Below are 9,657 nucleotides of genomic sequence, written 5' to 3'. Positions count from 1 at the left end.
CAGTGTAGAGCATTGAAATCATACAATCAGGTGTTGTGGCTTACAGATTTGACTAACAAATGCCCTTTTGAAAACCGGGAAGCGTTGGTGGTATAGTGGTGAGCATAAGCTCCTTTGAGAATTTTTCTTGTTTTGAAGGAATTAGGAATACACTGACCAAGAAATGCCCTTTCAAAAAACGGGAAGCTTTGTTGGTATGTGTAGCACTGGCCAACGCATGATTTTTCTCGTGTATTCTTTTCATTTTTTAAGATCATAAGCTCCTTAGAGAATGTTTCTTGTTTTGAAGAAATCAGGAATACACTGACCAAGAAATGCCCTTTCAACAAATGGGAAGCTTTGTTGGTATGTGTAGCACTTATGGGGTATGGACAGAGTCATGGCTTTGTCATTCACAGAATACTAGATTTAAGGCATCTTAAAAATATCCAACTCTGAATAGTCTTATGTAAATTAGGCTATTAAATATATTTTCCTATTATCTGCTTTAACATTTGATTCAAATTCTCTTTTCCAAAAGTGCCAAAAAGTGGACTTCAGTGTACATCATGTTTATTTATTCATTTGCATTTTGAACCTAATTTGTGCATTGTATTAATATTTTCCATCATCAAAAGAAGTGCATTGCAGTCAATTAATGGATTAACAGTGTAGAGCATTGATATCATACAATCAGGTGTTGTGGCTTACAGATTTGACTAACAAATGCCCTTTTGAAAACCGGGAAGCGTTGGTGGTATAGTGGTGAGCATAAGCTCCTTTGAGAATTTTTCTTGTTTTGAAGGAATTAGGAATACACTGACCTAGAAATGCCCTTTCAAAAAACGGGAAGCTTTGTTGCTATGTGTAGCACTGGCCAACGCATGATTTTTCTTGTGTATTCTTTTCATTTTTTAAGATCATAAGCTCCTTAGAGAATGTTTCTTGTTTTGAAGAAATCAGGAATACACTGACCAAGAAATGCCCTTTCAACAAATGGGAAGCTTTGTTGGTATGTGTAGCACTTATGGGATATGGACAGAGTCATGGCTTTGTCATTCAGAGAATACTAGATTTATGGCATCTTAAAAATATCCAGCTCTGAATAGTCTTATGTAAATTAGGCTATTAAATATATTTTCCTATTATCTGCTTTAGCATGTGATTCAAATTCTCTTTTCCAAAAGTGCCAAAAAGTGGACTTCAGTGTACATCATGTTTATTTATTCATTTGCATTTTTAACCTAATTTGTGCATTGTATTAATATTTTCCATCATCAAAAGAAGTGCATTGCAGTCAATTAATGGATTAACAGTGTAGAGCATTGATATCATACAATCAGGTGTTGTGGCTTACAGATTTAACTAACAAATGCCCTTTTGAAAACCGGGAAGCGTTGGTGGTATAGTGGTGAGCATAAGCTCCTTTGAGAATTTTTTTTGTTTTGAAGGAATTAGGAATACACTGACCAAGAAATGCCCTTTCAAAAAACGGGAAGCTTTGTTGGTATGTGTAGCACTGGCCAACGCATGATTTTTCTTGTGTATTCTTTTCATTTTTTAAGATCATAAGCTCCTTAGAGAATGTTTCTTGTTTTGATGAAATCAGGAATACACTGACCAAGAAATGCCCTTTCAACAAATGGGAAGCTTTCTCGGTATGTGTAGCACTTATGGGGTATGGACAGAGTCTTGGCTTTGTCATTCACAGAATACTAGATTTAAGGCATCTGAAAAATATCCAACTCTGAATAGTCTTATGTAAATTAGGCTATTAAATATAATTTCCTATTATCTGCTTTAACATTTGATTCAAATTCTCTTTTCCAAAAGTGCCAAAAAGTGGACTTCAGTGTACATCATGTTTATTTATTCATTTGCATTTTGAACCTAATTTGTGCATTGTATTAATATTTTCCATCATCAAAAGAAGTGCATTGCAGTCAATTAATGGATTAACAGTGTAGAGCATTGAAATCATACAATCAGGTGTTGTGGCTTACAGATTTGACTAACAAATGCCCTTTTGAATACCGGGAAGCATTGGTGGTATAGTGGTGAGCATAGCTGCCTTCCAAGCAGTTGACCCGGGTTCGATTCCCGGCCAACGCATAGTTTGTATTCAATTTTTAAGATCATAAACTCCTTAGAGAATTATTCTTGTTTTGAAGGAATTAGGAATACTCAGACCAAGAAATGCCCTTTCAAAAAATGGGAAGTTTTGTTGGTATGTGTAGCACTGGCCAACGCATGATTTTTCTTGTGTATTCTTTTCATTTTTTAAGATCATAAGCTCCTTAGAGAATGTTTCTTGTTTTGAAGAAATCAGGAATACACTGACCAAGAAATGCCCTTTCAACAAATGGGAAGCTTTGTTGGTATGTGTAGCACTTATGGGATATGGACAGAGTCATGGCTTTGTCATTCAGAGACTACTAGATTTATGACATCTTAAAAATATCCAGCTCTGAATAGTCTTATGTAAATTAGGCTATTAAATATATTTTCCTATTATCTGCTTTAGCATGTGATTCAAATTCTCTTTTCCAAAAGTGCCAAAAAGTGGACTTCAGTGTACATCATGTTTATTTATTAATTTGCATTTTTAACCTAATTTGTGCATTGTATTAATATTTATCATCATCAAAAGAAGTGCATTGCAGTCAATTAATGTATTAACAGTGTAGAGCATTGAAATCATACAATCAGGCGTTGTGGCTTACAGATTTGACTAACAAATGCCCTTTTGAAAACCGGGAAGCATTGGTGGTATAGTGGTGAGCATAGCTGCCTTCCAAGCATGACCCGGTTCGATTCCCGGCCAACGCATAGTTTGTATTCAATTTTTAAGATCATAAACTCCTTAGAGAATTATTCTTGTTTTGAAGGAATTCGGAATACACTGACCAAGAAATGCCCTTTCTAAAAACGGGAAGCTTTGTTGGTATGTGTAGCACTGGCCAACGCATGATTTTTCTTGTGTATTCTTTTAATTTTTTAAGATCATAAGCTCCTTAGAGAATGTTTCTTGTTTTGAAGAAATCAGGAATACTCTGACCAAGAAATGCCCTTTCAACAAATGGGACGCTTTGTTGGTATGTGTAGCACTTATGGGATATGGACAGAGTCATGGCTTTGTCATTCAGAGAATACTAGATTTATGGCATCTTAAAAATGTCCAGCTCTGAATAGTCTTATGTAAATTAGGCTATTAAATATATTTTCCTATTATCTGCTTTAGCATGTGATTCAAATTCTCTTTTCCAAAAGTGCCAAAAAGTGGACTTCAGTGTACATCATGTTTATTTATTCATTTGCATTTTTAACCTAATTTGTGCATTGTATTAATATTTTCCATCATCAAAAGAAGTGCATTGCAGTCAATTAATGGATTAACAGTGTAGAGCATTTAAATCATACAATCAGGTGTTGTGGCTTACAGATTTGACTAACAAATGCCCTTTTGAAAACCGGGAAGCGTTGGTGGTATAGTGGTGAGCATAAGCTCCTTTGAGAATTTTTTTTGTTTTGAAGGAATTAGGAATACACTGACCAAGAAATGCCCTTTCAAAAAACGGGAAGCTTTGTTGGTATGTGTAGCACTGGCCAACGCATGATTTTTCTTGTGTATTCTTTTCATTTTTTAAGATCATAAGCTCCGTAGAGAATGTTTCTTGTTTTGATGAAATCAGGAATACACTGACCAAGAAATGCCCTTTCAACAAATGGGATGCTTTCTCGGTATGTGTAGCACTTATGGGGTATGGACAGAGTCTTGGCTTTGTCATTCACAGAATACTAGATTTAAGGCATCTGAAAAATATCCAACTCTGAATAGTCTTATGTAAATTAGGCTATTAAATATATTTTCCTATTATCTGCTTTAACATTTGATTCAAATTCTCTTTTCCAAAAGTGCCAAAAAGTGGACTTCAGTGTACATCATGTTTATTTATTCATTTGCATTTTGAACCTAATTTGTGCATTGTATTAATATTTTCCATCATCAAAAGAAGTGCATTGCAGTCAATTACTGGATTAACAGTGTATTCTTTTCATTTTTTAAGATCATAAGCTCCTTAGAGAATGTTTCTTGTTTTGAAGAAATCAGGAATACACTGACCAAGAAATGCCCTTTCAACAAATGGGAAGCTTTGTTGGTATGTGTAGCACTTATGGGATATGGACAGAGTCATGGCTTTGTCATTCAGAGAATACTAGATTTATGGCATCTTAAAAATATCCAGCTCTGAATAGTCTTATGTAAATTAGGCTATTAAATATATTTTCCTATTATCTGCTTTAGCATGTGATTCAAATTCTCTTTTCCAAAAGTGCCAAAAAGTGGACTTCAGTGTACATCATGTTTATTTATTCATTTGCATTTTTAACCTAATTTGTGCATTGTATTAATATTTTCCATCATCAAAAGAAGTGCATTGCAGTCAATTAATGGATTAACAGTGTAGAGCATTGATATCATACAATCAGGTGTTGTGGCTTACAGATTTAACTAACAAATGCCCTTTTGAAAACCGGGAAGCGTTGGTGGTATAGTGGTGAGCATAAGCTCCTTTGAGAATTTTTTTTGTTTTGAAGGAATTAGGAATACACTGACCAAGAAATGCCCTTTCAAAAAACGGGAAGCTTTGTTGGTATGTGTAGCACTGGCCAACGCATGATTTTTCTTGTGTATTCTTTTCATTTTTTAAGATCATAAGCTCCTTAGAGAATGTTTCTTGTTTTGATGAAATCAGGAATACACTGACCAAGAAATGCCCTTTCAACAAATGGGAAGCTTTCTCGGTATGTGTAGCACTTATGGGGTATGGACAGAGTCTTGGCTTTGTCATTCACAGAATACTAGATTTAAGGCATCTGAAAAATATCCAACTCTGAATAGTCTTATGTAAATTAGGCTATTAAATATATTTTCCTATTATCTGCTTTAGCATGTGATTCAAATTCTCTTTTCCAAAAGTGCCAAAAAGTGGACTTCAGTGTACATCATGTTTATTTATTAATTTGCATTTTTAACCTAATTTGTGCATTGTATTAATATTTATCATCATCAAAAGAAGTGCATTGCAGTCAATTAATGTATTAACAGTGTAGAGCATTGAAATCATACAATCAGGCGTTGTGGCTTACAGATTTGACTAACAAATGCCCTTTTGAATACCGGGAAGCATTGGTGGTATAGTGGTGAGCATAGCTGCCTTCCAAGCAGTTGACCCGGGTTCGATTCCCGGCCAACGCATAGTTTGTATTCAATTTTTAAGATCATAAACTCCTTAGAGAATTATTCTTGTTTTGAAGGAATTAGGAATACTCAGACCAAGAAATGCCCTTTCAAAAAATGGGAAGTTTTGTTGGTATGTGTAGCACTGGCCAACGCATGATTTTTCTTGTGTATTCTTTTCATTTTTTAAGATCATAAGCTCCTTAGAGAATGTTTCTTGTTTTGAAGAAATCAGGAATACACTGACCAAGAAATGCCCTTTCAACAAATGGGAAGCTTTGTTGGTATGTGTAGCACTTATGGGATATGGACAGAGTCATGGCTTTGTCATTCAGAGACTACTAGATTTATGACATCTTAAAAATATCCAGCTCTGAATAGTCTTATGTAAATTAGGCTATTAAATATATTTTCCTATTATCTGCTTTAGCATGTGATTCAAATTCTCTTTTCCAAAAGTGCCAAAAAGTGGACTTCAGTGTACATCATGTTTATTTATTAATTTGCATTTTTAACCTAATTTGTGCATTGTATTAATATTTATCATCATCAAAAGAAGTGCATTGCAGTCAATTAATGTATTAACAGTGTAGAGCATTGAAATCATACAATCAGGCGTTGTGGCTTACAGATTTGACTAACAAATGCCCTTTTGAAAACCGGGAAGCATTGGTGGTATAGTGGTGAGCATAGCTGCCTTCCAAGCATGACCCGGTTCGATTCCCGGCCAACGCATAGTTTGTATTCAATTTTTAAGATCATAAACTCCTTAGAGAATTATTCTTGTTTTGAAGGAATTAGGAATACACTGACCAAGAAATGCCCTTTCAAAAAACGGGAAGCTTTGTTGGTATGTGTAGCACTGGCCAACGCATGATTTTTCTTGTGTATTCTTTTCATTTTTTAAGATCATAAGCTCCTTAGAGAATGTTTCTTGTTTTGAAGAAATCAGGAATACACTGACCAAGAAATGCCCTTTCAACAAATGGGAAGCTTTCTTGGTATTTGTAGCACTTATGGGATATGGACAGAGTCATGGCTTTGTCATTCAGAGAATACTAGATTTATGGCATCTTAAAAATATCCAACTCTGAATAGTCTTATGTAAATTAGGATATTAAATATATTTTCCTATTATCTGCTTTAACATTTGATTCAAATGCTCTTTTCCAAAAGTGCCAAAAAGTGGACTTCAGTGTACATCATGTTTATTTATTCATTTGCATTTTGAACCTAATTTGTGCATTGTATTAATATTTTCCATCATCAAAAGAAGTGCATTGCAGTCAATTAATGGATTAACAGTGTAGAGCATTGAAATCATACAATCAGGTGTTGTGGCTTACAGATTTGACTAACAAATGCCCTTTTGAAAACCGGGAAGCGTTGGTGGTATAGTGGTGAGCATAAGCTCCTTTGAGAATTTTTCTTGTTTTGAAGGAATTAGGAATACACTGACCAAGAAATGCCCTTTCAAAAAACGGGAAGCTTTGTTGGTATGTGTAGCACTGGCCAACGCATGATTTTTCTCGTGTATTCTTTTCATTTTTTAAGATCATAAGCTCCTTAGAGAATGTTTCTTGTTTTGAAGAAATCAGGAATACACTGACCAAGAAATGCCCTTTCAACAAATGGGAAGCTTTGTTGGTATGTGTAGCACTTATGGGGTATGGACAGAGTCATGGCTTTGTCATTCACAGAATACTAGATTTAAGGCATCTTAAAAATATCCAACTCTGAATAGTCTTATGTAAATTAGGCTATTAAATATATTTTCCTATTATCTGCTTTAACATTTGATTCAAATTCTCTTTTCCAAAAGTGCCAAAAAGTGGACTTCAGTGTACATCATGTTTATTTATTCATTTGCATTTTGAACCTAATTTGTGCATTGTATTAATATTTTCCATCATCAAAAGAAGTGCATTGCAGTCAATTAATGGATTAACAGTGTAGAGCATTGATATCATACAATCAGGTGTTGTGGCTTACAGATTTGACTAACAAATGCCCTTTTGAAAACCGGGAAGCGTTGGTGGTATAGTGGTGAGCATAAGCTCCTTTGAGAATTTTTCTTGTTTTGAAGGAATTAGGAATACACTGACCTAGAAATGCCCTTTCAAAAAACGGGAAGCTTTGTTGCTATGTGTAGCACTGGCCAACGCATGATTTTTCTTGTGTATTCTTTTCATTTTTTAAGATCATAAGCTCCTTAGAGAATGTTTCTTGTTTTGAAGAAATCAGGAATACACTGACCAAGAAATGCCCTTTCAACAAATGGGAAGCTTTGTTGGTATGTGTAGCACTTATGGGATATGGACAGAGTCATGGCTTTGTCATTCAGAGAATACTAGATTTATGGCATCTTAAAAATATCCAGCTCTGAATAGTCTTATGTAAATTAGGCTATTAAATATATTTTCCTATTATCTGCTTTAGCATGTGATTCAAATTCTCTTTTCCAAAAGTGCCAAAAAGTGGACTTCAGTGTACATCATGTTTATTTATTCATTTGCATTTTTAACCTAATTTGTGCATTGTATTAATATTTTCCATCATCAAAAGAAGTGCATTGCAGTCAATTAATGGATTAACAGTGTAGAGCATTGATATCATACAATCAGGTGTTGTGGCTTACAGATTTAACTAACAAATGCCCTTTTGAAAACCGGGAAGCGTTGGTGGTATAGTGGTGAGCATAAGCTCCTTTGAGAATTTTTTTTGTTTTGAAGGAATTAGGAATACACTGACCAAGAAATGCCCTTTCAAAAAACGGGAAGCTTTGTTGGTATGTGTAGCACTGGCCAACGCATGATTTTTCTTGTGTATTCTTTTCATTTTTTAAGATCATAAGCTCCTTAGAGAATGTTTCTTGTTTTGATGAAATCAGGAATACACTGACCAAGAAATGCCCTTTCAACAAATGGGAAGCTTTCTCGGTATGTGTAGCACTTATGGGGTATGGACAGAGTCTTGGCTTTGTCATTCACAGAATACTAGATTTAAGGCATCTGAAAAATATCCAACTCTGAATAGTCTTATGTAAATTAGGCTATTAAATATAATTTCCTATTATCTGCTTTAACATTTGATTCAAATTCTCTTTTCCAAAAGTGCCAAAAAGTGGACTTCAGTGTACATCATGTTTATTTATTCATTTGCATTTTGAACCTAATTTGTGCATTGTATTAATATTTTCCATCATCAAAAGAAGTGCATTGCAGTCAATTAATGGATTAACAGTGTAGAGCATTGAAATCATACAATCAGGTGTTGTGGCTTACAGATTTGACTAACAAATGCCCTTTTGAATACCGGGAAGCATTGGTGGTATAGTGGTGAGCATAGCTGCCTTCCAAGCAGTTGACCCGGGTTCGATTCCCGGCCAACGCATAGTTTGTATTCAATTTTTAAGATCATAAACTCCTTAGAGAATTATTCTTGTTTTGAAGGAATTAGGAATACTCAGACCAAGAAATGCCCTTTCAAAAAATGGGAAGTTTTGTTGGTATGTGTAGCACTGGCCAACGCATGATTTTTCTTGTGTATTCTTTTCATTTTTTAAGATCATAAGCTCCTTAGAGAATGTTTCTTGTTTTGAAGAAATCAGGAATACACTGACCAAGAAATGCCCTTTCAACAAATGGGAAGCTTTGTTGGTATGTGTAGCACTTATGGGATATGGACAGAGTCATGGCTTTGTCATTCAGAGACTACTAGATTTATGACATCTTAAAAATATCCAGCTCTGAATAGTCTTATGTAAATTAGGCTATTAAATATATTTTCCTATTATCTGCTTTAGCATGTGATTCAAATTCTCTTTTCCAAAAGTGCCAAAAAGTGGACTTCAGTGTACATCATGTTTATTTATTAATTTGCATTTTTAACCTAATTTGTGCATTGTATTAATATTTATCATCATCAAAAGAAGTGCATTGCAGTCAATTAATGTATTAACAGTGTAGAGCATTGAAATCATACAATCAGGCGTTGTGGCTTACAGATTTGACTAACAAATGCCCTTTTGAAAACCGGGAAGCATTGGTGGTATAGTGGTGAGCATAGCTGCCTTCCAAGCATGACCCGGTTCGATTCCCGGCCAACGCATAGTTTGTATTCAATTTTTAAGATCATAAACTCCTTAGAGAATTATTCTTGTTTTGAAGGAATTCGGAATACACTGACCAAGAAATGCCCTTTCTAAAAACGGGAAGCTTTGTTGGTATGTGTAGCACTGGCCAACGCATGATTTTTCTTGTGTATTCTTTTAATTTTTTAAGATCATAAGCTCCTTAGAGAATGTTTCTTGTTTTGAAGAAATCAGGAATACTCTGACCAAGAAATGCCCTTTCAACAAATGGGACGCTTTGTTGGTATGTGTAGCACTTATGGGATATGGACAGAGTCATGGCTTTGTCATTCAGAGAATACTA

The 9,657-nt window shown here is 34.8% G+C and overlaps 3 non-coding genes across 3 annotated transcripts; all 3 read left to right on the top strand.

The window, feature by feature from the left end:
• The first annotated feature begins 2,019 nt into the window (after positions 1-2,019).
• On the top strand, positions 2,020-2,091 carry TRNAG-UCC (transfer RNA glycine (anticodon UCC)). Its single transcript has one exon. It is a non-coding gene; the product is annotated as a tRNA-Gly (tRNA).
• A 3,076-nt stretch (positions 2,092-5,167) lies between these two features.
• On the top strand, positions 5,168-5,239 carry TRNAG-UCC (transfer RNA glycine (anticodon UCC)). Its single transcript has one exon. It is a non-coding gene; the product is annotated as a tRNA-Gly (tRNA).
• Positions 5,240-8,542: 3,303 nt separating this feature from the next.
• On the top strand, positions 8,543-8,614 carry TRNAG-UCC (transfer RNA glycine (anticodon UCC)). Its single transcript has one exon. It is a non-coding gene; the product is annotated as a tRNA-Gly (tRNA).
• The last annotated feature ends 1,043 nt before the right edge of the window (positions 8,615-9,657 follow it).

The sequence above is a fragment of the Taudactylus pleione genome, unplaced genomic scaffold, assembly GCF_031769625.1.
Source record: "Taudactylus pleione unplaced genomic scaffold, aTauple2 ptg000050l, whole genome shotgun sequence".
Classification (NCBI taxonomy): Eukaryota; Metazoa; Chordata; class Amphibia; order Anura; family Myobatrachidae; genus Taudactylus; species Taudactylus pleione.
This window is presented reverse-complemented; position numbering and strand designations above follow the sequence as displayed.